Source organism: Spermophilus citellus (assembly GCF_964194105.1).
Source record: "Spermophilus citellus genome assembly, contig: SCAFFOLD_102, whole genome shotgun sequence".
In the NCBI taxonomy this organism is placed as follows: domain Eukaryota; kingdom Metazoa; phylum Chordata; class Mammalia; order Rodentia; family Sciuridae; genus Spermophilus; species Spermophilus citellus.
In genome coordinates this window covers 37,585-64,927 of record NW_027672732.1, presented here as the reverse complement: position 1 = coordinate 64,927, position 27,343 = coordinate 37,585, and the positions used below count along the sequence as shown (strand labels likewise).

The 27,343-nt window shown below is 35.4% G+C and overlaps 1 long non-coding RNA gene across 1 annotated transcript; it reads left to right on the top strand.

Moving 5' to 3' along the window:
* The first annotated feature begins 435 nt into the window (after positions 1–435).
* LOC308640689 lies at positions 436–11,105 on the top strand. The gene is made up of 2 exons (XR_014020332.1): positions 436–566; positions 6,533–11,105. It is a non-coding gene; the product is annotated as an uncharacterized lncRNA (long non-coding RNA).
* Positions 11,106–27,343: the final 16,238 nt, after the last annotated feature.

Here is a 27,343-nt window from a genome sequence, read left to right as displayed (position 1 = left end):
ATACATGCAAAATCATAACATTTTAGTTTAAACTTAAGCAGAGATTGTTTATTCCCAAGTAAAACAGGATGTTTCAATTCATGTTTCAGCCATCTGGAGATCTATAAAAAGATTAGAAAACAAGCATGACAATCACGTCCTAATCTACTAGCTATTAATGGGAATTTATTAGAGAATGAATAGGCAAGCCATTTGAATTCAGTATATCCTTCAATATGTAGATTTCAAAATGAGTATTCTGTACTCAATAGCTCTTTGAAAACAAAAATGTCTGATTTAAAAACATGAAGGTGTTAACAGTTGCTCTTAACAACATGTGACAGACATTGCTAGGAATCTTTAGAGTGCACATTGTTTTTAAGTTGTTTCCCATTCTCTCTCTCTCTCTCTCTCTCTCTCTCTCTCTCTCTCTCTCTCTCTCTCTATCTAGAGTATTCTCTGAGTAGTGCAGATCTGTCATCTCTGTCTGGGTTTAACACTGCCAGTGCTCTTCATCTTGGTTCAGTAACTGGCTGGCAACAGCAACACCTACATAACATGCCACCATCCGCCCTCAGTCAGTTGGGGTAAGCAATATCATTTCTTTCATAATATAACTCTAGAATCTGTGTTTAAATGACAAATGCGATCTTTAAATGTATGTTTTCATGTCCCATTAGAGAGTGTAAAATTCTACTTTGTAGAAATATAAAAGTAATTTTCAGACTAATAACTCTCAAGGAGAGTAAATATTATATCCCTTATGCTTTAAGAAGACGGGGAGCTCTGTAATGAGATAAGTCATGTCCTTATTGTTTTAGGCTATATCTGTTTCCACTTATATCAGTGATGGAATTTTTATTTAGTTGAGTTTTCATACAGTTATTGAGGGAAGTTTGAAGGGATATGTAGTTGAGTTCTTTGAGTTTTTGAGACATTTGCGATTCTTTCTCATTGAACATAAACCACATAGTTTATGCTAATGTGAACCTAACATTCATAGGATCAACTATTAGTTAACATATAGGTTTCATATATTTATACTCATAGAACACGTGTGTATTTATAGATATTTTATTTAAAATGTATGTATAGATACTAAAAACATACAATACTAATTAGAAATGAGGGTATAAAAAAATTTCTGGTCTTTTCTGGTCAAAGATGTGTCTTTCTGCCCCCTTGTGGTAATATTGAGATATGTCTTTATCATAGAAATGACTTGTCATTTACCTATGGAAGCATTCAAACCTTAAAAAATCCCTAAAGTCACAATTCACGGTACTTATTATAAAACAAAAGATTTCAAAACTAAAATATCAACTGAGCAACAGACTTAAAATCTAACTCTAAAATGGCAGTGAATCTTCAAAAGGAAATGGTAGGAGGAAGGATATAAAATAATTAAAGTTGAATTTTTATATTGTAGAAACTTTCTACATGCCTAGCTCACTTTTGATTTTCTTCTGAGCCATTTGGTTATAGTTACCTATAGTTAACTAGTTATGGAAGTGAGAATAAACCATTGATTAGAATAAAAGTCACTAATTTATATTATACAACTTCACTTCTCTTACCTTGCTCACCCCCCCGCAATTAGCTTTCATGTAGTGCTGATGTTACACAGATAGTGATCCAATGATGGAGTCTTCACCCAGTCACCATATGCTTATATCCATCTCACTAATCACTGTCATTGAAAATCTAGCCTTCCATGTAAATAATAAAGTGCTACTCTACTATCTAGAAATATCATTAAAGATGAAGCTGTATTAAATATGATCAGCAACAGAGTTTCTCTTTGTAAGACATCTAAATTTTCTCTCAAATACTATCTGAATAGACAATAATTGCAGTAACTTTTTCAGGTAATTATCACTAAGTACATAATACCATCCAGGCAGTTTTACAATGTGTATGGGTATCAGGCCCAGCTGTACATATCTGTAATCTTAACTACACAGGAGGCTGAGAAATGAGGATTACAAGTCTGAGGACAGCCTGGGAAACATAGCAAGACCCTATATCAAATTTTTTTAAAAAAAATTAAAAGGGTTGGAGATATAGCTCAGTGGTAGTACACTCCTGGGTTCAACCCCAGTACCAAAAAATAAATTAATTAAACTATACAAGTGGTATTGTACTTCCATGGCTTAGCATTGAGTCCAGTGTGCAAGCTTATTGTCAATTCTAAGGGGAAATGTTTATTTCTCATTTTCACAAAACTTATCCATTATGGTGCTAGATTTCCCTAGAAATGGCCAATGTCAAAAACCATTTAATATTGTCTGATGTGCCTTTCTCTTGTTTTTTAATAACATCTGATATTATGCCTTTTAACTTACGAACAGATATTTATTCACATATTTTAACTATACTACAATTTTAAAGCTCTCTTCTATTACATGAGGAGAATCTAATTCATTGTTGATTCTAGTAGAAGAATTTATTCAGTTCAAGTTTTCTTTCAACACTGATCTGCATTGTGCATAATTTGACCCTGATTTTAGTCTAGGAGTTTTAATTTCATTTCCCTTATACCTCACATCAGTAGAATGACCCTTACATTCCTTCCCTTGCTGGCCCTTCTCTCTCATGCAGACACACTTTCTCACACTTCTCTCTCATACACAAACCTGCATAGTAGCTTTTTGAAAGTGAGTTCCTTCAAGGACTATCCCTTACTCACACAATTAAGTGTTAAGCTATTTTTTATTTATTTTTATTTTTGGTGCTGGGGATTTAACCCAGGTGTACTCTACTACTAAGCTAATTCCACCGCCCTTTTTAAATTTTTTTTTTTTTAATTTTGAGACAGGGTCTTGCTAAGTTGCTTATAGGGCCTAAATTGCTGAGGCTGACCTTGAACTTGCAATTCTCCTACCACAGCCTCCAGAGTTACAGGGTTTACAAGTATGCACCACCATGCCAGACTACACTAGTTTTTAGAAAACTGCAAGTTGCAATATTTTTGTAAATAAATTACATGATCTGCCTTAATTCTTTACAGTATAAATCAATGAGGAGTTGATGTGTTTTTAGTCCAAGTAGTCTCTTAAACTTGTGTTTGGGCCTCATTCTTTTGGGTAAATAGGGTGTTCCAAGAAAAGAATGAAAAAGATTTTTACCTCTACCAAAGTAGATATTCCTAGCAACCCAAGATGAGTACAATAATTCTTTCTCAAAACTCCCAAAGTATAGTAGAGCTCTTTATAGTTTATCAGTGGAAAAGAGCTCTTTGGTCTTGAGCTTGTGACTTCAAAGATATATTTGTAAAAACTATCTAGTATCTGATTTTCTATTACAAAGTTACATAAGCATCAAAATTTTATTTTACATAGGATAAGACATATCTGTCAGAGATGCTTGCCATATTTGAGAAAATGACCCTCAAGTTTTTTGTTCTCAACTACCACCTCAAAAAACAGGCAGCCTAGGGGCTGGGGCTGTAGCTCAATGGTAAAGCGCTTGCCTAGCACATGTGAGGCCCTAGGTTTGACCCTCAGCACCACATAAAAATAAATAAATAGAACAAAGATATTGTGAGGAAAAAATGCTTAAAAGTATGTGGGGGAGGGCAACCTGTTTCCTGGAACCGTTTCCACACATTGACTTCATTGATGTTGGTGTTCAGTACATACTGAGGGCGATAACTTTGAGTAGAGACAACTCTTCAAAGGTTAGGTTAATTATACTATGATTATCTAAATTCTAGGGGGTAAGAGTATAAAATTTAAATAAAACTATCACTCATTTGATTTCTGAACAATTTAGGGGAAGGGTAGGTGTTCTCCAATTCAAAGGCATCCATACTAGGTGGAAACGTTCACAGGCAACTGTGAAGGTACACAGGCAACTTAAGTGTCTGATCTCTCTCTCCTCACCAACCTCTTCAGCCCCCAGCCACACATATGAAATATTTAACAATTATCCGTGTTTATATTTTGTTCTCAAGAACAAGTAGGCCTACACATTTACATCTGAATGTATCACATAGACAATTAAGTGATTTTAATGTTGCCTTTTCTTTTCAAGAAAATACTTCTTTAATAACAGAGACTAGGCATTCTGTTTTGTCTCTTTAATACAGTATAATGAAACTTAGTCTGAGATAGCCATTACCTTTCATGACTGTAGAGTTAGTCCCTAAAACTACTCAGCTTGTGTATACTTTCAGTGTCAAGTGAAATGCCACCAAAAGATAAACAAGTTGTTCTGTTTATGGGAAAAGATCATCAATAACTGTTCCATCTTTTATGGAAGAGAGATGCAGCTCAACTATACACACCAGTTGGCTTTAGGAGACAAATCGAATAAGTAGAGAATGCAGCTTCCAAAAACTGTCATTATTATTATGTTATATATAAATTTTTTACTATATTATCTAAATTAACTTTTTAACACTGGTCCAACTCACCAAAATTTTAAATTTTTAACCTTGCCTGGGAAGACACAATATAAATGTCAAAGGGCAAACAAGAGTATTTTGATATGCAGCATTATTTTCAGGATCTTAATTGACTTTCATTATTAAACAGTTATATGATCCATAGTAGAATCACTCAATTAAATTTTAGCAAAATAGTCTTTCTTACCCAGAACCAGGAAAATTGTTTCTTCCAAAAATCAATGGATGATTTTTCTCTAACATCAAAATGAATCATTAAGTAACTTTAAACCAAGAAAAAATAGTCCACCATTATAAATCTTTTTGAAATACAACTGTTCATTTCCTCCCCCATCTTAATATCTTCTTAATTCAGATTATTTAATTAAAATTCAGAGAAAATTAGTAAACTAATATAGACTATAAAATAATAAACTAGAAATAAATAGCTCTAAGTACAAATAAAGTAGAATCTTGATATGAGGGCTAAGATTGCTTTGATTTGACAAGATCAGAAAATCAGAGAAAGAAAGGCTTATTAAAGAAGCAAATAATTCTCCATATTATTCTCTACATTAGCTCATCTATTAATAAGAGAAGGAAAGTAATTATTTGCCAGTAGGTGGTGCTTTCGTATAAAACATCACTCAAAGATAAACTCATTTCTGACTAATTTTATTTCTTTATGTATCTTGAGCCTATATGGCATCTCCCAAAATCGAACCCCAAGTCACTCCACTGTTTTCTCTGAAACATATACCCATTCTCTCAGTGCTTGTAATGACACTGTTAATGCCATCCAATTCTCTCCACTGGAAAGCAGCATAATTACATACATTACTAGGTAGGCTTGCTTTCCTTTGTTTAAAATGGGTGTGTCTGTATAGATAATTCTGTACTGTGACTCTTCCTCAGTAAAAGAGATTACTGTACTCTTTGACAATATGGTCAAGTAATGCTGACTCTGGCCATGGAAGTCAGTGCAATCAGAATGTAAGAACAATAAACGCATCTCAGAATTGATGCTGGCAATGTAACCACAGTTTATCCTGATCAAACTCATTGTGATTGCTAATCTACACTGAAGGGCTTAATGCTTTTCTCTCTAGAATCCTAAGTATTTAAATTCTCTCGTATTTTGGAAGAAGGGAAAATTATACTCTCTGGGAATAAATGAGGATTAAGTATCATAAACACAGTAAAATCACATTATATCCTTCTTTGCAACAATCTCTCCTTAAGCAACACCAGATTCATCAATTAAGGCCAATCATAAATAAAAGGAACAGTAACCTAAGTATGCCATCAGAGAGTGACTGTCAGTAGTCAAGTTGAGGGCATTGTGGAAAATGGTATTATCATCCCATGTAACTGAAAGGATGAAGAACGTCTAATTATTTATCAATTTTAGTGCAGTAGAAAGTTCATTTTTAAGCCAATATTTGAAATTTCTGCCGATAATTTTTAGTCTCCTTCCTCCTTCCTCTTTCCCTACTTTGAGGCTTGTCCTGAGTTATGGGTATTGTGTAGCATTTAATGGGTTCTATCACCTGAAATTTGAACTCTCTTGACTTTGGCTGAAGATTGTGTACTCCATTTAATAAGTGCTCATTTGTTGGAAGGAAATGTTTTTATTGATCACAAGGTTTTCACAATAATTTTCAAACACAGACTTTAGTAAATCAAGAATGTCTCATGCAAAGATAAACAGGGTCTCTAAAGCCTTAGAAAATTAAAATTTGGAATTAGTGGAGGGAGAAATCCCATGGACACAGAATGTTTTTTCCATCATGTTCTTAAGCCCTTCTGAAACAGTAACCTCTAAGTTTAGGGAGACTGTCAGAAACTAGAGAAGTGACTCATGAAGCCTGGCCCAGCTAGTACTGTGAATCGACAAAGACATCCTGTGTCACTGTCAGGCAGTGATGCCCTAAGTGCTTCACCGCACTCCTCACTCTGGGCATGCTCTGGTGTCTAAGGGAGACTTTAAGCTGATGTGTTATGTAATTGTGAGTTCCTGGGGCCTCCAGGCCTCCTCCATCTGTAACTGGGTTTCCTTTCCTCCTACAGAGTTTGCACTAGCACTCATTTATCTCAGAGTTCAAATCTCTCCCTGCCTTCTACTCAAAGCCTCAACATCAAGTCAGAACCTGTTTCTCCTCCTAGAGACCGTACCACCACCCCTTCAAGATACCCACAACACACGCGCCACGAGGCGGGGAGATCTCCTGTTGACAGCTTGAGCAGCTGTAGCAGTTCCTACGACTGGAGCGACTGAGAGGATCACCGGAATGAATTCCACTCCCCCATTGGACTCACCAGACCTTCCCCGGATGAAAGGGAAAGTCCCTCAGTCAAGCGCATGCGACTCTCTGAAGGATGGGCAACATGATCACATTATTACTTAATAGTTTTTTTTTCTTGCAGTGTGTGTGTGTGTGCTATACCTTAATGGGGAAGGGGGGTCGATATGCATTATATGTGCCGTGTGTGGAAAAAAAAAGTCAGGTACTCTGTTTTGTAAAAGTACTTTTAAATTGCCTCAGTGATACAGTATAAAGATAAACAGAAATGCTGAGATAAGCTTAGCACTTGAGTTGTACAACAGAACACTTGTACAAAATAGATTTTAAGGCTAATTTCTTTTCACTGTTGTGCTCCTTTGCAAAATGTATGTTACAATAGATAGTGTCATGTTGCAGGTTCAACGTTATTTACATGTAAATAGACAAGGAAACATTTGCCAAAAGTGGCAGATCTTTACTGAAAAAGAGAGCAGCTGTTATGCAACATATAGAAAAATGTATAGAAGTTTGGACGGACCCAGCAATGGGTGGCCACTGGCAAATATTAGGAACACATCTGGTCACCTAACATCCCGAGCACGCTCACAAACCTGCAGGTGTATCATTGGCGTATGGCACTCATTAAAAAGGATCAAAGACCATTAAAAGAGGACCATACCTATTTTTTAAAAAAAGTGGAGTTTGAGAGCTAACATATTTAATTAAATAAATAAATAAATCTGGGTCTGCATCTCTTATTAAATAAAAATATAAAAATATGTACATTACATTTTGCTTATTTTCATATAAAAGGTAAGACAGAGTTTGCAAAGCATTTGTGGCTTTTTGTAGTTTACTTAAGCCAAAATGTGTTTTTTTCCCCTTGATAGCTTCGCTGATATTTTAAACAGTCCTGTAAAAAACCAAAAAGGACTTTTTGTATAGAAAGCACTACCCTAAGCCATGAGGAACTCCATGCTTTGCTAACCAAGATAACTGTTTTCTCTTTGTAGAAGTTTTGTTTTTGAAATGTGTATTTCTAATTATATAAAATATTAAGAATCTTTTAAAAAATCTGTGAAATTAACATGCTTGTGTATAGCTTTCTAATATATATAATATTATGGTAATAGCAGAAGTTTTGTTATCTTAATAGCGGGAGGGGGGTATATTTGTGCAGTTGCACATTTGAGTAACTATTTTCTTTCTGATTTCTTTTACTCTGCATACATTTTATAAGTTCAAGGTCAGCTGTCAAAAGGATAACCTGTGGGGTTAGAACATATCACATTGCAACACTCTAAATTGTTTTTAATACATTAACAATCTATTGGGTCAACTGACATCCATTGTATATACTAATTAGTTTCTTTCATGCTGTTTTTGTTTTTTTTGCATTTTTATCAAATGCAGGGCCCCTTTCTGATCTCACCATTTCACCATGCATCTTGGAATTCAGTAAGTGCATATCCTAACTTGCCCATATCCTAAAGTATATGGTTGGTTTTCAGCCTAGAATTTGATGTGTGTCTTAGAAATATGCCCAGAATAGAGAAGCTGTGTTGGGGCACATGTCCTGCAAATACAGCCCCAGAAACAAGTGAAATGGAGTTTACTTGGTGAATGAGTTATAAATTCCCACAGAAGAAAAATGTGAAAGCCTGGGTGCTAGACAAGAGGGAAGCAGGTAAAGGGATAGTTGCTTTGTCACCCATTTTTAATTATTTTAACTGACCCTTAACAATCTTGTCAGCAATATAGGACTGTTGAACAATCCCGGTGTGTCAGGACCCCCAAATGTCACTTCTGCATAAAGCATGTATGTCATCTATTTTTTCTTCAATAAAGAGATTTAATAGCCATTTCAAGAAATCCCATTAAAGATCCTATGTCCCTTTTTTTTAATTTTCAAGAAAATATAACTCTTGTCTAATATTCGTCTATAAGGGATTAATTTCAGACCCTTCAAAAAGTGAGTGCCATAAAAAAGTCAATATATATTGTTTAAAAGATATTTCAGTCCAGGAATTATTACCTTCTCTTGGAATGTGAAGATCTGTCGATTCATCTCCAATCATTTACATTGACATACACAGCAAAGAAGATATAGACAGTAATATCAGCACTGCTATATCATGTGTAGGACATTTCTTACCTATTTTTTTTCTCTTACTTGCATAGTTGTTATGTGTTTCTGATTGTAAAAGGCTGCCGCTGGGTGGCAGAAGCCAAGAGACCTTAGTAACGAGGCTATATTTTTCTTAACTTGATCTGCAGTCCATAATTAGACCACAATGCACCTTTGGTTGTATCCAAATAGGATGCTAGCCTGCCTTGTACTAATGTTTTGTATACTAAAAACAAAAAAAAAAATCAATCATTTCATAATATCCCACTACTAAAGGTATCCATGGAACATAGGAAAAAAACAAAATCAACCCTGAAAATATACATACTCGTGTATGCACACGGACATACACAAACATACAGGGGAAAGAGTAAGAAAATCATTTTCCTCACCATAACTTGATCCCATCCTTATAACTTACCCATATAACTTGATGTGTACTAAATATGCAAACATATCACAAATGTTCTTTGTCATTTCAAAACACTTCATCTATCAATATCAGTAGAATCTTACAAGTGGGTGGGGAGGGGTCATTATATGAAAATATGAAGAAATAGCCATATTAATTTTTTACCTGCAATTTGCCTCAGCAACAAAGAAAACGTGAATTTCTAACGCTGAAGATAAAGTAAGCTAAAGTACTAGCAGAAGCCTTGGCTATTTATAGCAGTTCTGACAATAGTTTTATAAGAACATGAAAAGAACAGAATCACTCAAAAATGGATGCCAGTCATCTCTTGTTCCCACTATTGAATTCATATAAAGTGGTAGCAAGATAGCGAAGGGATAATCTGAAAATTTTTAAAAGATGATTTAATGAAAAGAAGCACAATTTTTGATTGTGAGCGTCACTATCTGTAAACAATCACTGTCTATATTTACCCTTATGCCTTTTCTGTAATTTACCATTTATTGTATTTGCAAAGTTAGTATGGTTTTTATCACAGTAAATCCTTTGTATCCAGGAGTTAGGGCAGTGCCCTGAGAAAGTATTACTTTACATTACCTGTCCTAGAGCAACATTTTAGACAACATTCTTCATTGCAAGTGCAAGCAAAAGACCATAAGTGGCATTTTACACAGCTTCAAGTATTGTTATACCTATCCTATCTTAAAAAGATTTTTTTTTGGTAATATTGAGCTTAAAAATTGGAAACAGCGATGCAGTATTCACAAGCTGCACAACCTGTATATTGTATGCATTGGTGTGTGGAGGCTGTTCATTTCAATCTTTTTAAAAACTGCTTTTTAGTAACATGGCTTATTTTTCCCAGAGATGGAATTTAACATTTTGTAATGATGAATATGAAAATACCTGTCATCCTTAGATCATTTAAAGGTTAACTAAAATGAGCATTTTTTAAAAATCCCAATACACTTTTAAAAAGAATGTCTGCCCTCTCACACTTCTACATATTTATTTTCTTACATACCTATCTTTTAATTTAGAGATAGCATTTTTGCCCCTTTATCCCTTTTGGTTTGTTTTTTCGGAGAGTAAATGCTTTGTATTTCTTTCTTTAAAAAAAAAAATTAAAGAAGAAGCCACTTGAACCCTCAATAAAGGCTGTTGCCTAAGCATGGCATACTTCATCTGTTCTCGTTTGTGCCATCTGCTGTGATGTCGTCCCTTGTATGGCGTTAATTTCCTGCCACTACAGATCTTTTGAAGATTGCTGGAATTCTGGTGTCTGTTAGAATGCTTCAGACTACAGATGTAATTACAGGCTTTTCTTAATATGTTTTAACCAAAGATGTGGAGCAATCCAAGCCACATATCTTCTACATTAAATTTGTCCATTTTGGTTATTTTCATAATCAGGTATTGCATTTCGCCTTCCCTGTTCATACCTCAGATTGATTCATACCTCAGTTTTATTCAGAGAGGTCAGCTAAGTAATGGATTCTGTTGTGGTTTGCAAGCAGCATCGGTGTACTCTTAGAGCAAATAGACCTGGGTCACTGTAGGCATAGGACTTGGATTGCTTCAGATGGTTTGCTGTATCATTTTTCTTCTTTTTCTTTTTCTGGGGACTTGTTTCCATTAAATGACAGTAATTAAAAATAGCTTGTAAATGAGGGCATACAAGCATTTGCAACAAATATTCAAATAGAGGCTCACAGCGGCATAAGCTGGACTTTGTCGCCACTAGATGACAAGATGTTATAACTAAGTTAAACCACATCTGTGTATCTCAAGGGACTTAATTCAGCTGTCTGTAGTGAATTAAAGTGGGAAATTTTCAAAAGTTTCTCCTGCTGGAAATAAGGTATAATTTGTATTTTGCAGACAATTCAGTAAAGTTACTGGCTTTCTTAGTGATGCAGTGTCTGTGGTGCATTTTTTTAATTAATGTTTTGCTGTTTAAATTTATTCCACTTTATTGTGTATTTTTTAAAAAAGAGCAGCATATTCCCCAAGCATAAATGAGCTTTCTCAGTTTTCAACTCAAAATTTATGAAAAGATGGATACGTGTGTCTGTGTGAGGGGGATGTGGACAGGATTACAGTTCTTAGGGTAATGTGGTATTTCTCCAGTGTAGGAAGCTTAAGTTTCTTATTGAGTGGTTCAATCTCTTTTTCAAAACAGTTTTCCATGAAGATCTCTGATAACCTTCTAAATGCATAAAATTTTCCAAAGATCATTAAGAAAGAAATTACCATGAGATAATTAACTAAAATATGTAGAAAATATTTCCAGAAGATTTATTTTTTCATCAGAATAGGTTAGTGACCAAAAAGAAAAAAAAAACAAATTGAAAACACCGACTCATATCTAAATATTTGAGTGAATTCATACATGCTTAAAAACTACAAAATATGCCCATTGCCAAAATTTAATTATAATTCCTAAAAGGAATGTCCTTTTAAAAGAACAATATTAAGATAAATTAACTGAATTTGGAAACTGAAAAGAAAAACAAGAAGGCACTGCTAGCCAACTGGAGAAGTTGGACTTTTGCATTAGCAGTGATTCCTGCTCTGAAAAACAAGGAACTTAGCTCAGGGAATGTTGCATGTGGTTTCAAAATAACAGTGGTTTTTGCTTTGTTCTCTTTATACATTTTTGGAAAACATTTATTAAGCAATAATTATATGTAGTTCATGGTAAATTCCAGGATGAATGAAGATGTAGTTCTTGCTTTTAGGAAACTTATTAACTAATGGGACATAGAAAGTGTTCTCAGAAAAGTCAACAAAGTGCTATGAGGGAAGAAGCACTTTGCCAGCCGTTAGTGTGAGGTAGAACAGAGGCTCAGAGTGTGGACACCTCCTCATCTATCCAGCAGAAGCAGCCTTTCACTTGTTTTTGAAGGGTGAGCAAGATTATACAGGCCAGGAAGGATGACTTTGTGTTCATGTGACCCCTGTGGTTGTCACATGGGCCTGTCCTGTGTTTACTGTTCTGCTCTCACCATCCTTAAATTCATGTGTGTGTGTCCCACCCTCCTACCCCCAAGTACTGGGGATTGAACCCAGAGCCTCACACGTGCTAGACAGGTACTCTACCACTGAGTTATATCCCCAGCCCTCTATCCTGACATACTCATTTTTTTATCATGAGCTATGTTTTATAGGTAAATTCCAGTGGGACAATGGAGCATGTGCACTAGCAGAGGAGATAAAAAGAAAAGATAAAAAGTTTTGTATTTTAATATCTTTAACAGAAGGTACCTTTTCCTACTTTCCAACAAGACCCTGACATATTCAACAAGGGCTCCACAATTATGATCCCAGCCCTGGGTGAGGGCTTTCTGTGAAGAAGAAATAGTAAATAAAAGGAAGGGATGAGAAAGTGAGAGACAAATATGCAGGAATTGGGGACCATTGTATTTAAATAAGATACAACCATGTCAAAGGGAACAGTAAGAGATCAGATTGCAAGAGTTGTTTAGGGGTCTGATTATATAATTGTGAATATCTTAATATCTGGAATTTAAGAAATCAGTTGAAAGACTTAGTAGAGACAGAATTGTCAAAATTTATCAAATGTAATGGTAGGAGTGATGATACATTAGTAATTGTTAAAGTTTGCAGTTGTAAGAAATGATTAGGATGCCAGTAATATTCAAATTGCAAACAGTGGAATCACTACTTCATGAGGAAGGTAACTAATTCAGTTTTCAGCATGTTGAATTTGACTTGTATCCATGAGAATGTTGTAAATATAGACAGGCTATCAGTTAACGCTGAATATGGAGGCTGGGATATCATTAACAGGGGAGGTATTACTGAATGCCACACCTATAAGTGAGTGAGCTTGTCAAGGAGAAGGGGAAAGGGAGACAAAAAAATATCTTAAAAGAGAAAAGAACTGCAGAATAGAAAAGAAAAAAACAAAAACAAAAACAAAAACGGTGAAGAACTCAAGAATGAGCAGTAACACAGAAGGAACACCGAAGTGCTGCCAAGGCAGAAGAGGTTTAAAAAAAAAGAAAAGAAATATTCAGCAATGTTGAGGGCTTTGTTGAGGTCACAAGGAAGATGGAGGAAAGGATGTGACTGACTCTTGAGTAACAGCTGAGAGAACCATTTCAATAAAATGGTATAGGAGGCAAGAGAGATCACGAGTGTTTGTCTAGCAGGTATTGAATTTCAGACTATTCCTATGGACTAATCTATCACAAACTTTGGTAAGAAAAATATGAGAGCTGATTTGAGAAGCTAGCAAGGTCAAGAGCCAAAAGAGGGTTTTTGAAAAGGACAGGAGGTACACTGGGAGATCTAGGAAGAAGAATAAAAAAAAAATCTGGACCTTCCCAATCAATGGCTTGAGAATTGTGTCATGTGTCCCCCAAAGCCCAAATTGAATGGGATTCTTTTATTTCAGTCATTTTTGGGTGTCTGGATTAAGTAGAGTAATTGAAATTGACAAAAGAAAGCTATTCAGGACAGAGCATCTGAATTTTCATTTTTCTTGCACCTGTTACTGTGGCATCTTTCCTGCATGTTATCCTTAGAGACTGACTTCTAAGCAAGAAAAAAGCCGAGTTCAATTCCTTACTGTGTATTGCCCTTGAATTCCAACTTCCCTGTTTTCTGAGACAAATATCTCCATCACTGAAAATGAGGCTACTCTTTAAGCTTTCTTCTCCCAGGCTCAGCATCTCTCTTTGGGAACTTTTGCCTGAAAGGTAGAGTTAGAAAAATACGTGGGGAAATATTTGTGGTTTATTATCCTATAATAATCTCTGGTCCCAGTGGCAGCCTTGATTTCCAGATCTTTAGTTTCATCACATCCCAGTCTTGATTACCTCCAACTTGAAGAACTTCCAGCCCTGTTATACTCATCCCTGCTCTCGACCAGATGGAAATGATGATCATGCTTGGAATCTAGTTGCTCAGGACTAGAGCCAGGTTGAAAGGGAGGGAATATGTACTACTAGTGAGGCAATTCCAGGCTGAATAGAAATTAGGTAGGAGAGCACTTTCTCAAGACACTCCAAAGTCAGCAATGCAGAGTCCTTTTCAGTTCCCTTGATCTGTCCACCCTCCACAAAGAGAACCAGCACCTGGGATGGCAGAGGGCAGCCTGAGAAAACAAGCTGAAGCTGGTGTGAGTGAGGGCAAGACATTAGCATACACTAAGTGCTTTTTCTTTGGTGAATTTGACCCACATTACCATATTTAACCTGTTGGATGACACTGTAACAAAGGTGCAGTATTTCTGAGATCCTAATTGAGAATCAGACCAACTTTAACCCTCACAAGCAAGGTAACATTTGTCAGGTTATTTACTTTCTTTAAGTACTCACTTTCTATGACAATTGTGGGTTGTCACTAACTCACAAGTTGCTATGGGCTCAATCAAGATTTTTATAGTCTTGATTAATTTTATAGTCTTTTTAAATCACTCAAAAGATGAAGATTTATACTCTTTCATGAGTTATTCAGCTCCACTTCATAACACAATGATTAAAGAAATCTGAATTTTCTACTACAGTATGTATTTTTTATTTCCTAAGTAATATATTCTTTCCCAAAAGACCATTTGGTATGTCTCTGCTTTGTTGAAGCTCAAAGTGCATGCTCTACTCATGGAAAAAGCCATGCTGTCATGGATGTCCATCCCAAAGCTCCCACTAGTGGTCTAAGTATGTGAACACAGAGAGACTTCCCTAGAAGCTATTGTTACAGAAAGAGAATTACCTCCTTCAAGCATTTATTTCATAAGTATTCCATATAAGATGGCTTTTTACTTTTTATAAATAGGAGCCCTGCTTGAAAATGCAAGCCTGTTTTTATGCAAAAGATTATATGTGTAGTATTTTTTTAAATTAAGTATAGAGAAGGTGCCTGTCTATAAAGGTGTGCTTAAAAGTTAAGTTTCGGTAAGCCACACAATGGAATGCACTTCAACAGTTAAAAAATAATGATAATAATAATAAATAAAACAAATCAAAGCCTCTATGTACTGATATGGAAAACTTTCATAACACTTTGATAGATTAAAAAAGCAATAATGGAGTAGGGTATAAAATACAAAAAAAAAAGAAATGTTCTTATATTTCCATAAAGAAACCCTGGAAGGATATATAAAGAAGCCAATGCAGTAAGTTACCAAAATGTGGCAGGGGTGGGAGTGGGTAAAGAGGTGAATGAGAGAAAGACTTGACAACATGTATTTTTAATATTTTTCTGATTTTTTTTTTTTACTATAAGAATGTGCTGCTTGTTTTTAGAAAAGGGTTTTCATTTGGAAAAAAAAAAAAACGTCCCCAAAATCACAAATGCCTCCCACCAAATAAATTTATAAAAAGCTCTCATCAAACTGAAGAGAACTTTAGAAGCTGCCAGTGTGTCCAGCAAACTCAGGACTGATAGGTTTGCCTCCAGGTACAAAAGGCCCCAGCTGTTATCTCCAGAGGATAAGACCCCAACCTTAAGTTTAGGAGTTTGCTTCTCTATCAACTACACCAGCTGTCCAAATAGCCTTATTAAAGCAATTTCCCCTAATTAAATCCATTATAAATATTTTCGAGTTATATTTGGAGTTTCTTTGCTGTTTTCTCAGCCACTTATCTCCATTTTTTAAACCTAGATTCAGAATTCATTCCATGAAGCTAATACTCTGCCTAATCAAGATTATCTTCTGGATACATCTAATCATTAAGACTTTAAAATCCAGTGACCTTGGCTGAATTTCTGTTGAACATACAACTACCCTGTTCGTTGTCATTGTAACCTGCTCCCACATGTGGCCAGTCCAGCTCTAGTATGAAAACATAGAGGACACGTCCTCCCTACAACTTCTGTGTCCATAATGGTCTGTTGAAACAGCATGGAGAGGTGTTACTTTCTGGTACTTGCTAATTCATCTACTAGATTTTCAAGTATGATTTAAAAGGTGCAAAACAGGCTTCTTCACTTTCCTGTCCTCCACGATTAATATTCTAGTTATGCACTTGGCGTGCACAAAGTCCTACTTTTAAAACATGCTAAAGAAAAATTCTTTACTAAATCAAAACACATGTTCTACTTCAGACTTCTACAGACAATACATGAATAATACATTCTACAACATTGCCCCTGAAAACTCTGGCCTGTGATGCTATTTGTCCTTTGAATTTAATTCTAAAGGAAGAACTTAGAAAAATGGTTTATATGTCCTAAATAATATGTCCTCTACACAATCCATTTTAAAGGTTCTGACAACAGTATGGGGACATATACATCAGCCCTTGAGACCTCAGTTTTCTACCTGTATTTAATAATGCATTTTATAAAATATGGGAATAGAAGAGAAAGTCACCATGAATGGGAAGAACCAAGAATGGGAGCCATGTGGCCCTGAACTTTTGTTTTTAAATTTCAGAAAATTAGAAATGTGTATGCATAGGGTAAAATTTTAGAATTAGGAAATTATATATGACCAGATGCAGAAGAATGTAAGCAATTTGGCACCAATTATGATAATAATTATTAAAATCATTCATTAAAATGCATACAAAAACTATGGTAAGTGAAAGAAGTCAGAAACAAAAGAGAACATAATGTATGAGTCCATACATAAGCAGTTCAAAAACACACAAAATTAATCTGCATTAATAGACATCAAAGTAGTGGTTACCTGTGAGGTGGGGACTGAGTGCAAGAGGCACAAAGAGTTTCTCATCATTTAATTGCCAGTTTAAGATCTACACATTTTTCTTTTTGTCAGTTTTACCTCGATTAAAAAATATTTATGTGAAGAGAAATATCAGTTTCAGAATATTATAAGAAATAGTAGCCAGGAGTGGTGCCACATGCCTGAAATCGCAGCAACTCAGGAGGCTGAGGCAGAAGGATCACATATTCAAGACCAGCCTAAGCAACTTGGCAAGACCCTCAGCAATTTAGTGAGAGCCTGCCTCAAAACAAAAATTTTAAGGTCTTGGAATGTATCTCAGTGGAAAAGTGCCCCTGGTTTAGATCCTAGTTTAAAAAAAAAAAAAAGAATAGTAGGCACTACTACTCTAAGGTGCCTTCTGTTGAAATGCAGTAGGGCCTGCTCCAAAAAATAATTATTGTACTTGCAAATCAGGAGAAGCTGCTCAATAAAGTGTTAGTCTTCTTAAGTACTTTGAACATACTCCCCCACAATGTTTATGTTATTATTTTACCATAGATAAAGGGAGTAAACTTCAGTTCACTCCTGGTCAAATTATCACAAATGCCAAAATACAGGTAAATTAATATGATTACATTGAGACTGATCATGTAATGTAACAACATTCATCAAATAAATTGACTACTTCAAGGATGAAGTTATGGGGCTGGGGATGTGGCTCAGGCGGTAGCGTGCTCGCCTGGCATGCGTGCGGCCCGGGTTCGATCCTCAGCACCACATACAAACAAAAATGTTGTGTCCGCCGAGAACTAAAAAAAAAAATTTAAAAAAGGATGAAGTTATTATTTATTCCAAGATATTAAATCCTTTGACTAGTTGCTATTGAGGGTCTTATACCATATTCTTAAATTCTTATTTAACATGATATTGAACATCACAAGATAAGAAAGATTAAGAAAGCTAGAATGTTTACCTTTTGTCTTAAGATTATTCCCCCCCAAAAATTTTTCATTTACTTTCTTTCAAGGAAAAATATTTGGAGCTTCAATAAATAATAGTAATACCAAAAATGATAGTCAAAGCAACTAGTAAGTAATACTAAACAACTTCTTTGTGAAACTGATCATCCATCTATCTACCTTTGAGGGTTAAATAAAGAACAACTCAAATGAAAACAGAAGACTCAAGTGCATTTTGAGTTGCACTTAGTGAAATTAAGTACAAGACCTATCTGTTTAAGTACTCTGAAGCTTGAGTAGAATCCATGGGTACATGAATTTCAGAGAAAAGTACATGTGATCAATAGAAAAAAAAATACTAGAATGGAATAGGGAATAGACATTTTAATCTTCTTTCAATTATTAAGAAAAAGAGATCTAAAACATTAAAATATAAAATATTTTTATAACATATTAAGGATTATTTTATGCACTTAACTAAATACATGCATAAAATACTAGCTAACATTCAGCATTTACACACACACATAAACTACATACACACAGGGCTGGGGATGTGGCTCAAGCGGTAGCGCGCTCGCCTGGAGTGCGTGCGGCCCAGGTTAGATCCTCAGCACCGCATACCAACAAAGATATTGTGTCCGCCGAGAACTAAAAAATAAATATTAAAAAAAATTCTCTCTCTCTCTCTCTCTCTCTCTCCTCTCTCACTCTCTCTTTAAAGAAAACTACATACACACATATAATTTATATAAAGTTCATTAACATGAATCAGAGTGATAGAAAACCTGTAGAAAAGAGCTCTTGATTTTTGTCTACCTGGATGTCTCCTTCAGAACATTAACTCCATGAGACCACAAGATTTTCCACCATGGCTTTTGCTCATTCTCATTTGTCTATCATCACTGCATGGCTGTGCACACCCAAGCAGGCCAAGTATATGAAGACAAGTGGAAAAAGCCTAAGAAAACTTCATTCTGCAGTGTAGATATTTGAGCCTACATTATAAAGTTCCTGGATTACTTATGCATTTTTCCTGAGTAACATCAAAGAATGACTCTTCCATTGCTCCCAGAGTTTCTTCATGCTGAAGAAGAGGGTTGCATGTGTATAGAAAAGGTGACAAGCAAAAAAAAAAAAAAAAGACATATAGTTGCACTCCAGAAGTTGAGAACCCACAAAGATCCATCCTTTAGAATGAATAAATTTAACCTGATGAAAAAAAAATAAGAAAAAAAGTAAAGCTAACCAAGAAAGAGTCCCACAGAGACATCAACATTTGTTTAATTTATAATCTATCATATGGATTAAAGTAGCCTCTACTTTTGGTCTTGTTTTTATAATGTAATATGTCGGAAGTTCTTAGTAATATCACATAATTTATTACGTGTTTAAAAATGTCTTAAATCTTCATGGTATCATTTAAAGTGTTGTGGACATTGATAAAGTGGCAGTGTGATATGGTCAAAAGATTGTGTAACGAAATCTGTGTTAGAAAGCCTCCTTGGCCAACTACAAGTTAAGCAGAAAAATTGTTTAACTTCTCTGGTCAGTTTCCTCCTCCATAGCCCTGAAAGTACACATTCACAGCATGTCAATGAAAAATAAATATATATTCACCTGAACGCAGGGTTCCAGGGAGTAACTGGGCATAATAAATTATTATTCTCCTTACCTGGGTCCAACCTTGAGGGGTACTGAAGTAAATATTAAAGCATACTTAAATGAAAATTAATTACACATATTTTAAATTAGGTTAAATTTTTTTCAGAAATAGTAGAAAATGAAACTGATATTAAGAAGTATTATTGCGTAGAAAAACTTTCATGAGTCTCTCATGTTGACATTCATCCTGTGGTCAGGACTACAAAACCAGACACCTTTACCCAGGCTATTTTTCAGGGTTGAGTTTGTAGGAAGCAACCTTGAAAGATAAAGTAGTATGTACCTCTTAAGTAAGTATGGACTGTTTTACTGCTTGCTATAAATGTGGTAGATTCCCCCAAATCAGTGTTCCTCAACCACAACAAAACCCCACAGTGTGCGTATCATTCATCACATTGCTCCCATGAGACTGTGGACTAGGGGAACCAGTGCTGATATGTTGAAGATCATGGTGCTTGCATGCCACGAGTCTTTTGTGTCTGACTCAGAAGATAATAACGGACTAAAATTTTAGCTTGTGAGTTTGGCAAGGGGGTAGAGTGGTGACAGAAACTCAGCTTTTTAAAAGAGGAAGGACAAAGAGTTTCACAGTTTGCATTCAAATGTGAAATGAAAAGATTCACTGGAATTCAGGAATTAATGTTCCTGCCCAAGTGGTAGATGGGAGTAGGTGGGCAATGGATCCCTTTGTTGTACCTGTTAACAAGGCTAAACAATAAGAGGTAGAATTGAAACAAGCTCCAAAAAAAGGGTGTCCTAGTTGTTGCTTACTCTTCAACAAATGGAAAAAGGAAGGCAGTTGCTTCTGGTAAGAACTCATCACCACAGTAAGCTGTATTGAAAGCTATTATCCTTGCCATACACAATACTTCTAAATACCATGGATGCTATGTTTTGATTGGCTCTTGGTCTTTAATGATGGCTGGATATAGGGTATACCACTTGGAAGGCTATAGGCTTACTAAAGATAGCCCTGTTTAGGGGCACTAAACTAAAAAGAAATTATGAATGTTAATGGGAAAATTAAAATCAGTCACGTAGACTGCTTTGTAAGGATACATTTTCTAATGACACTGACTTGGGGCTAGGGATATAGTTCAGAGTGCTTGCCTCATTTGCACAAGGCCCTGTGTTCAATCCCCAGCACCACAAAAAAGAAAAAAAAAGACTATTGAGACTGACCTGTATGAAGCTGATAATTAGCCCATATTCTTCAGCCTGTATCACACATGTTAACATATCCACCAGCATGGCCTGAGTACAAGTTAAATAAATATATTTATGGTTCAGTTCCCACGACTCCAAGCCAAATTTGGGGCTGCTACTAAATAAAATTGGGATTGTTTGTCTTTCAACAAATCACTACACTGGAACAGGCATTGTATCTGCCTATTTCTGAAAATTTGACTGTATTGCACATTTGACCCACTCTCAATACTACCATCAATGTCTGACCGCTGTTGACACTTTCTCAGGTTATGATGTAACTGTTCAGAGCTAACCATCTGACTCTGATCATACCATTGTGGTCCCTGAAGTCAAACTATGTCATGTTTTTAGCTATTCTAGATTATCTGCAGTATGAATGTATACCTTTTGTCTCAAAGGTCACCCAACAATGGACCAAACATCAAGGCATTTAATAGCTATTCTGTATGCCTAACCAATCACAATCACTGGTATTATAAAGCCTTGGAATAGCCTTTTCCAGAAAAGTCAACTCCAAAAAATTCCTAGTTGCTGAATGCAACCATTTATGGAAAGTTTTTATCCCCTTGAGACAAAAGACAGGCTATAGATACCAATTGAAACTTCAGAATTCTACCCTGACCATTATTGGCTATGATGCTTCTTTCTTTCCCCTGATGGCAACCACAGGCTGGCCTAACTGATCCATTCTCCAGATGACAAACTAGCCAAAACTGTGTTTCTTCTTGTTCACTGCAGTATCTTGAGCTGCTAGAATGGTACCAGGAATGGATCAATTCTCAGCAAATATTTTTTAATTTGGCAATGAATGATATAAGTAAAATAAAATATCCTATAACTTTTGAGCTCTTTAAATTGGTTAAAACTTAAATATATATATATATTTTTAGTTATAGATGGACATAATACCTTTATTTTATGTATTTACTTTTAGGTGGTGCTAAGGACTGAACCCATTTCCTCAGATGGGCTAGGCAAGTGCTTTACCACTGAGCTACAAGCATAGTATGTAACTACATTTAGATATATTTTATTCACATTAACTCTCAGTGTTATTCATTTTAAGAATAAACTGGTTTTTCATTTCCTCTACTGATGAATAGTTAATTTCCATGAATCAACATGGAATAAAGCAAATTCTTTTCTTTTCTTTTATTTCTTTTTTTAAGATACTTGTACTAAGGATTGAAGCCAGAGGCACTCTACCACTGAGCTACTTCCACAGACTTTATTTTTTTGAGACAGGGTCTCACTAATTTGCCAAAAGTAGCCTCAAACTTTCAATCCTTCTGCCTCAGCCTTCTAAGTATCAGGGATTGCAAGTGTACTACACTGTCCCTGGCATTTAAAACACAATTTTTGTAGAAAAAGTAATTTTCTGGATCCATAAGTAAATATGTAGTAAAAGATGTTCAAAATATATAGGAGAAACATACTAATTTTTGGAAGGTAGTTACTTCTGAAAAGAAAGGAAAAGATCAGAGAAGGGATAAGAATGTGGAGAGATAGTTAATTTCTAACATTTCTTTAAATAAAAGAAGTCTGGAAGTGTAGCTCAGTAGTAGTTTGCCCAGCATGTGAGATTAGTGTTGGGTTCAATCCCCCTAACACCACTCAAAAAGAGAGAGAAAAACAAATCAAACAAACTGGGCGCAGTAGGGCACACCTGTAATCCCAGCATCTCAAGAGGTTGAGTCAGGAGGATTGAGTTTAAAGACAGTCTCAGCAACAGTGGGGCACTAAGCAATTCAGTGAGACCCTATCTCTAAATTAAGCAATACAAAATAGGGCTGGGGATGTGGCTCAGTAGTCAAGTGCCCCTTAGTTCAATCCCCAGTACACTGTCCCCGCCCGCCCCCCCAAAAAATCAAACAACATCATCTTTCAAAAGAGGATAGTTATTCTAAATATTTTTGTTATTTTGTTTTTATTTTTCTGCACATTTGAAATATTTTATACTGAAATATAAAAACATAAAGTTTAAATAATTATAATATATTCTGGCCTTGAACAAGGTCATTGACTACTATTGGAAACATAAAGATTAAAGTTCAATCTAAGATTAGTAACTAGCATAAAACTTTCATTTATGCTTCAAATCAATAATTTTAATACCATGGTGTTTATTTTTATATGCATTGAAATAAAATGAGATTAAGGTGAATTTTTAAGGGAAGAATACCATCCACATTTTGCTATTTTATTTGTAGTCTTGTAAGCATATAAATGTATTTGGTTAATATAAAATCTCTTATCCTTTCTTTGAGCAGCTAGTAATATCCATTTCCAGTTAATTCATGCAATATTTCCAAATAAGCTTACATATACATAGGGTAACATACATAACAGCTCTCCATACCTCAGTTTTGTGAGAGATAATTCCTCCACTTACAATAAATGAGTAATTCCATAAAAACATGTTCTTCCTTGCTAACAGTTAACATACAACCTAAATTATTTAGATATCAGAGTTGTATTCTACTTACAAATTCAGTCTCCTGTATGTTGCCATCTTATTTTATCTAATCTCCTCAGGGACTTGTCAAGGAGAATTTCAGCTAATCTAATAATGTAGGTTTGTTATACTCACAAGAACTTGAATCTATAAACAGAGAGAATCCAAAGTTCTTTAAGTTAGCTAAAAAAAAGTTAGTTAAAGCAAGTTAAAATCTTCAACTATCTTAAATTAAAGGATCAGGTACTATCTAGATATCTTGATTTGCATAGTTACTACATGTAATGTGAAGAGTAAATAAGAATAGGAAGAAGAAGCAAAAAATAAATCCTTATATGTTTGATTGCATTTTTGCCTAAAAAATAGTGTTCTCCAATGGTGAATTTTAAAGATTTTGAAATAGTGGACTGATGAAAGTCTTATTCATCCATTATAAGATACATATATTGGGTCAACATAATTAAAAGATTTGAAGTAACTTTTTACCAAGTTCTCAGGTAACTATATAAAATAGTTACATAGTTACAAAGTCCTTTAGACTTTGGCCACAAGTTTTTCTTTATTGAGAGAGATATTTAACTGAGCAATTAAAAAAATATATATTTCAGTCATTTGTGACCAAAGAGCATGACTGAGAGATGAGAGATGGCTATTATTTTGTTTTTCCCTACACTAAGCAAATAGTTTTTAAATACTGAAGACAGAACAGCAGTATTCTAGTGCTTTGTAAAATAAAATAATTTTTTTTTCTGAAGAATAGTCCCATTGTGAAGACATTTTGAAACTCTAATGCCATGAAGAATTAGAAATACCATCTGTTGCTATAGCAAAGAGCCAAGCCAACCATTCCCCTGGACATGTTCAGGCAAACAACTCAGCTGGTTTACTCCCAGCTTCTGCCAACTGAACCAAGAAATCAATATGAGGGCAGAGTAGCCACTCAAGGGTCATCATACCTAATATCATTAAGGTAGAATTCTAAGGCAAAGTATATGTTACAAAGTTATGTGATAAAGGAAACATAACTGCAAAAATAGAGGCTTTAGTAATTAAACTACTATAGATTATGTTCTTTGCTTCAATAAAATGTGTAGTATTTTCCGTAAAGCAAGATATCAGACCAAGGGAAACTTACCTACTAAGCATTAATGTCTTCATTGTTGCTGCTTCTTACATGTAGATTTTATACTTATATACCTCTTACAATTGGTTCTTTCTGTTTTTTTTTTCAATCTTACATGCTAAAATTGAAGTTTAAATTATAACAATGATGATTTAGGGCTATATGGGAAATGCCACATTGCTAACATGACATGATTTTTGTTGTATTTACCTGAAAAAAATTAATTTCCCTCATGAAGGCACACAAGGTATTTGAACCCAGCCTATGATCTGAACCCTTTGGGGCACTCTCCTTGTAGTATGTTTCTCTCCTTCAGCGCAGGATATACAGTGGAGGATCCTTTTCTTCTCTCCATATGTAGAGGAGAAGGGGCAAGTGAGATATTGTGACACCACCTTCCACTGATGTAATATTGAGTCCCTTGTCTTTGGATTTCTGGATGTTCCACAATAACATGCAAAGTTATCCTATGCTTGTCTCTGCCTGTGTGTCTGCAGTCTGTGAGTATGCACACACATGTACATGTGTGTGGTGTGTCATGACACAGATAATTGTTTCGGTAGGTCTTGAAGTTTAAACCCTCACTTTACAGTCTTGGTAAAGACTAATCGTAATCTAATTCTTGTCCTTGTTAAGAAAATTATATCTTGTATAAAGACTCTGTCAGAGCAATCACTGCAGTTAACACTTTCTGACCAAAATGCTGAGAGACTCAACAATAAACCAGAATGTAGGCTTTACACATTAAAAGTGTGGCAAGCAGGAGCCTGGTGTAACCAGACTTGAGGTAGGATACAAAACTGAAACAGCATTTTATTTAAGGTGGTAAAAGAGTTGGAAATGTCCATGTAAAATTTGTAGCCATAGAATTTATTCCATAAAGAGGTAATGAAAAACATATGTCTGTTAAGACCACGATTTAGGTGGAAGTTACACAACCCCTTAATCTCCCCAGAGTCATTAATGAACAAAGCTGGGAAGAGAGCTTAGTCAGGACATGTGCCCTGAACATGAGTGGAGGGCCAGGAACAAAGCACAAGGCAGCAGTGATGTCATGATGTTGAGATTGCCCTGGACTTTCTCTTGGGGAACCTAGTATAGGCCTGAACTCTATAGAATATACCTGTGCTTCAGGGCATTCTTACCCAGCTTCTAGGGATGAAAATGTATATGTCTGTGTCCACATCATCAAGACACCATCCTGCAGTGTTCCAAGAAACAGATGCATGCCATCACCATCATCACCACAACTCTGCTGACACCAAATACTTACTAGATGGCAAGCACCAAGTGCTTTCAGATACTAGTGCATTGAAACTTCAAAAGAACCTTATGAGGCAGGAACGATCATTAAACCCATTTTACAGGTGAGGGAAAATTGAGACCCAGAGGTGCTAAGTAACTTAACACAAGGTCAACCAGTTGGGAAATCAAGAGAACCTGTACTTGAATGTGATGGTTTGAATCCATAACTCTTAATCTGTAGATGTTAGGAGTCAGTGCAGTGGCCTTTGCTAGGATCTTGCCTCTCTCCTCACCTTGTAATACAGTTCATTCTAAAAGTAAAAATTTTAGGTATTACATTAAGTCAGGGTGGAATTATTTCAAGCCAGTGAAATTTAAAGCAAATCTCCAATAAAGTACACATTCCTTCATGAATCGCACAGGGGCATATGCTAACTGACATAAACCAGCTAATCTCAAGAATTTGGTGTGAAGTTCAGTTGAAAAGTGATTGTATGAGCCAGGCATAGTGGTGCACACCTGTAACCCCAGAAACTCAGGCCGGCCGAGGCAGGACAATCATAAGGTCCAGCCTAGGCAACTTAATGAGACCATGTCTGAAAAGGGATGCCATTAGGTTCAGTCCTTGGTGCAAATTTTTTTAATTTAAAAAATAAAAAAAATATGAAATAAATGTTGCAGAGAACAAATCTTGGAACTGTAACAAAAGATTAAACTGGAACAAAAGATTAGCAGGAAAATATCCAAGGTGATCTGCAGGATTTGAAGAGGAAATCCATATTATTCAAGGCAATTGTTAGGCAAAGCCTGTGTCAGTTTCAGTTTTTGTGACAAGCATGGACAACTAGTAGAAGTAGTTAAAGTGTCAACTAGGGTACACATTAAAAATCAAAAAGGGAAAAATGTGATAGTCAATGTTTGGACAATTGATGTAAAAAAAATGGATACAATATGGCAGAAGGTGGGAGAAGGTGGCCTCCCCTAAAAATGCAATATGCTCAATGAAAGAATGTTTTACATGAGCATGTCAACAGTTAGCCTAATCCGAAAACCCAATCATCAAGTGCCAGATGAAGAGTGCAAAAATGCCAAGAAACATATCAAGAGGTAAAGAGATCCAATTAAATTTTTTTTTCATTTTGTGGCAGAGTTATTGAAAAGGATTTACATAGAATCATGGGCTAATAATAATGAGAGCATATAAATTACTGTATAAAATGATGATTAGTGATAATTGTTCAAGAAAACATGTGTGTCTCCTGTCTCTAAGTGGTAAATTAATTTTGACTAATGAATAATTCAAATACCTAAGCTTAGAATTGACCCTTTGTTATGGCTATTTCTCTAGCAATACAAAGCAGGTGGGTATCTGAATAGAACCCTAAACTGACCTGCCCCTTACAGGCGATTTCTTCACTGCTACTATCTGCCTGGAAATCTCTCTCCTTCTCTTCTTGTTTTATAGCATTTCCTGATATCTTCTGGATTTCCTGGAGAACAGGAAGAACAAGAGTGAAGAAGTAAGAGGAAAAAGGGAAGGAGGATCAGGAGAAAGGGAAGTGGAAGGAAAGAAATGAGAAAAGAGGGAAAAGAAAGAAAAAGAAAGAAGACAACATGTGAAAGAATCTTCTCTCCAAATATTAAATGCATTGAAGAAAGTTTCACTTGGTTTTTGAAGTGCACATGGACTCTCAATGATTAGATCTCACAGAAAATCCTTTTTGCTAAGTTCTCAAAATTTATGAATAAATAAACTAAGCAGTTTCCTAGCTGTTGTGATTTCAGTAGTACTGACTTTAAAAATAACTCTATCTTCTTTCTGGTTTGGCAATTCTATAAACAGCCTTTCTTTTA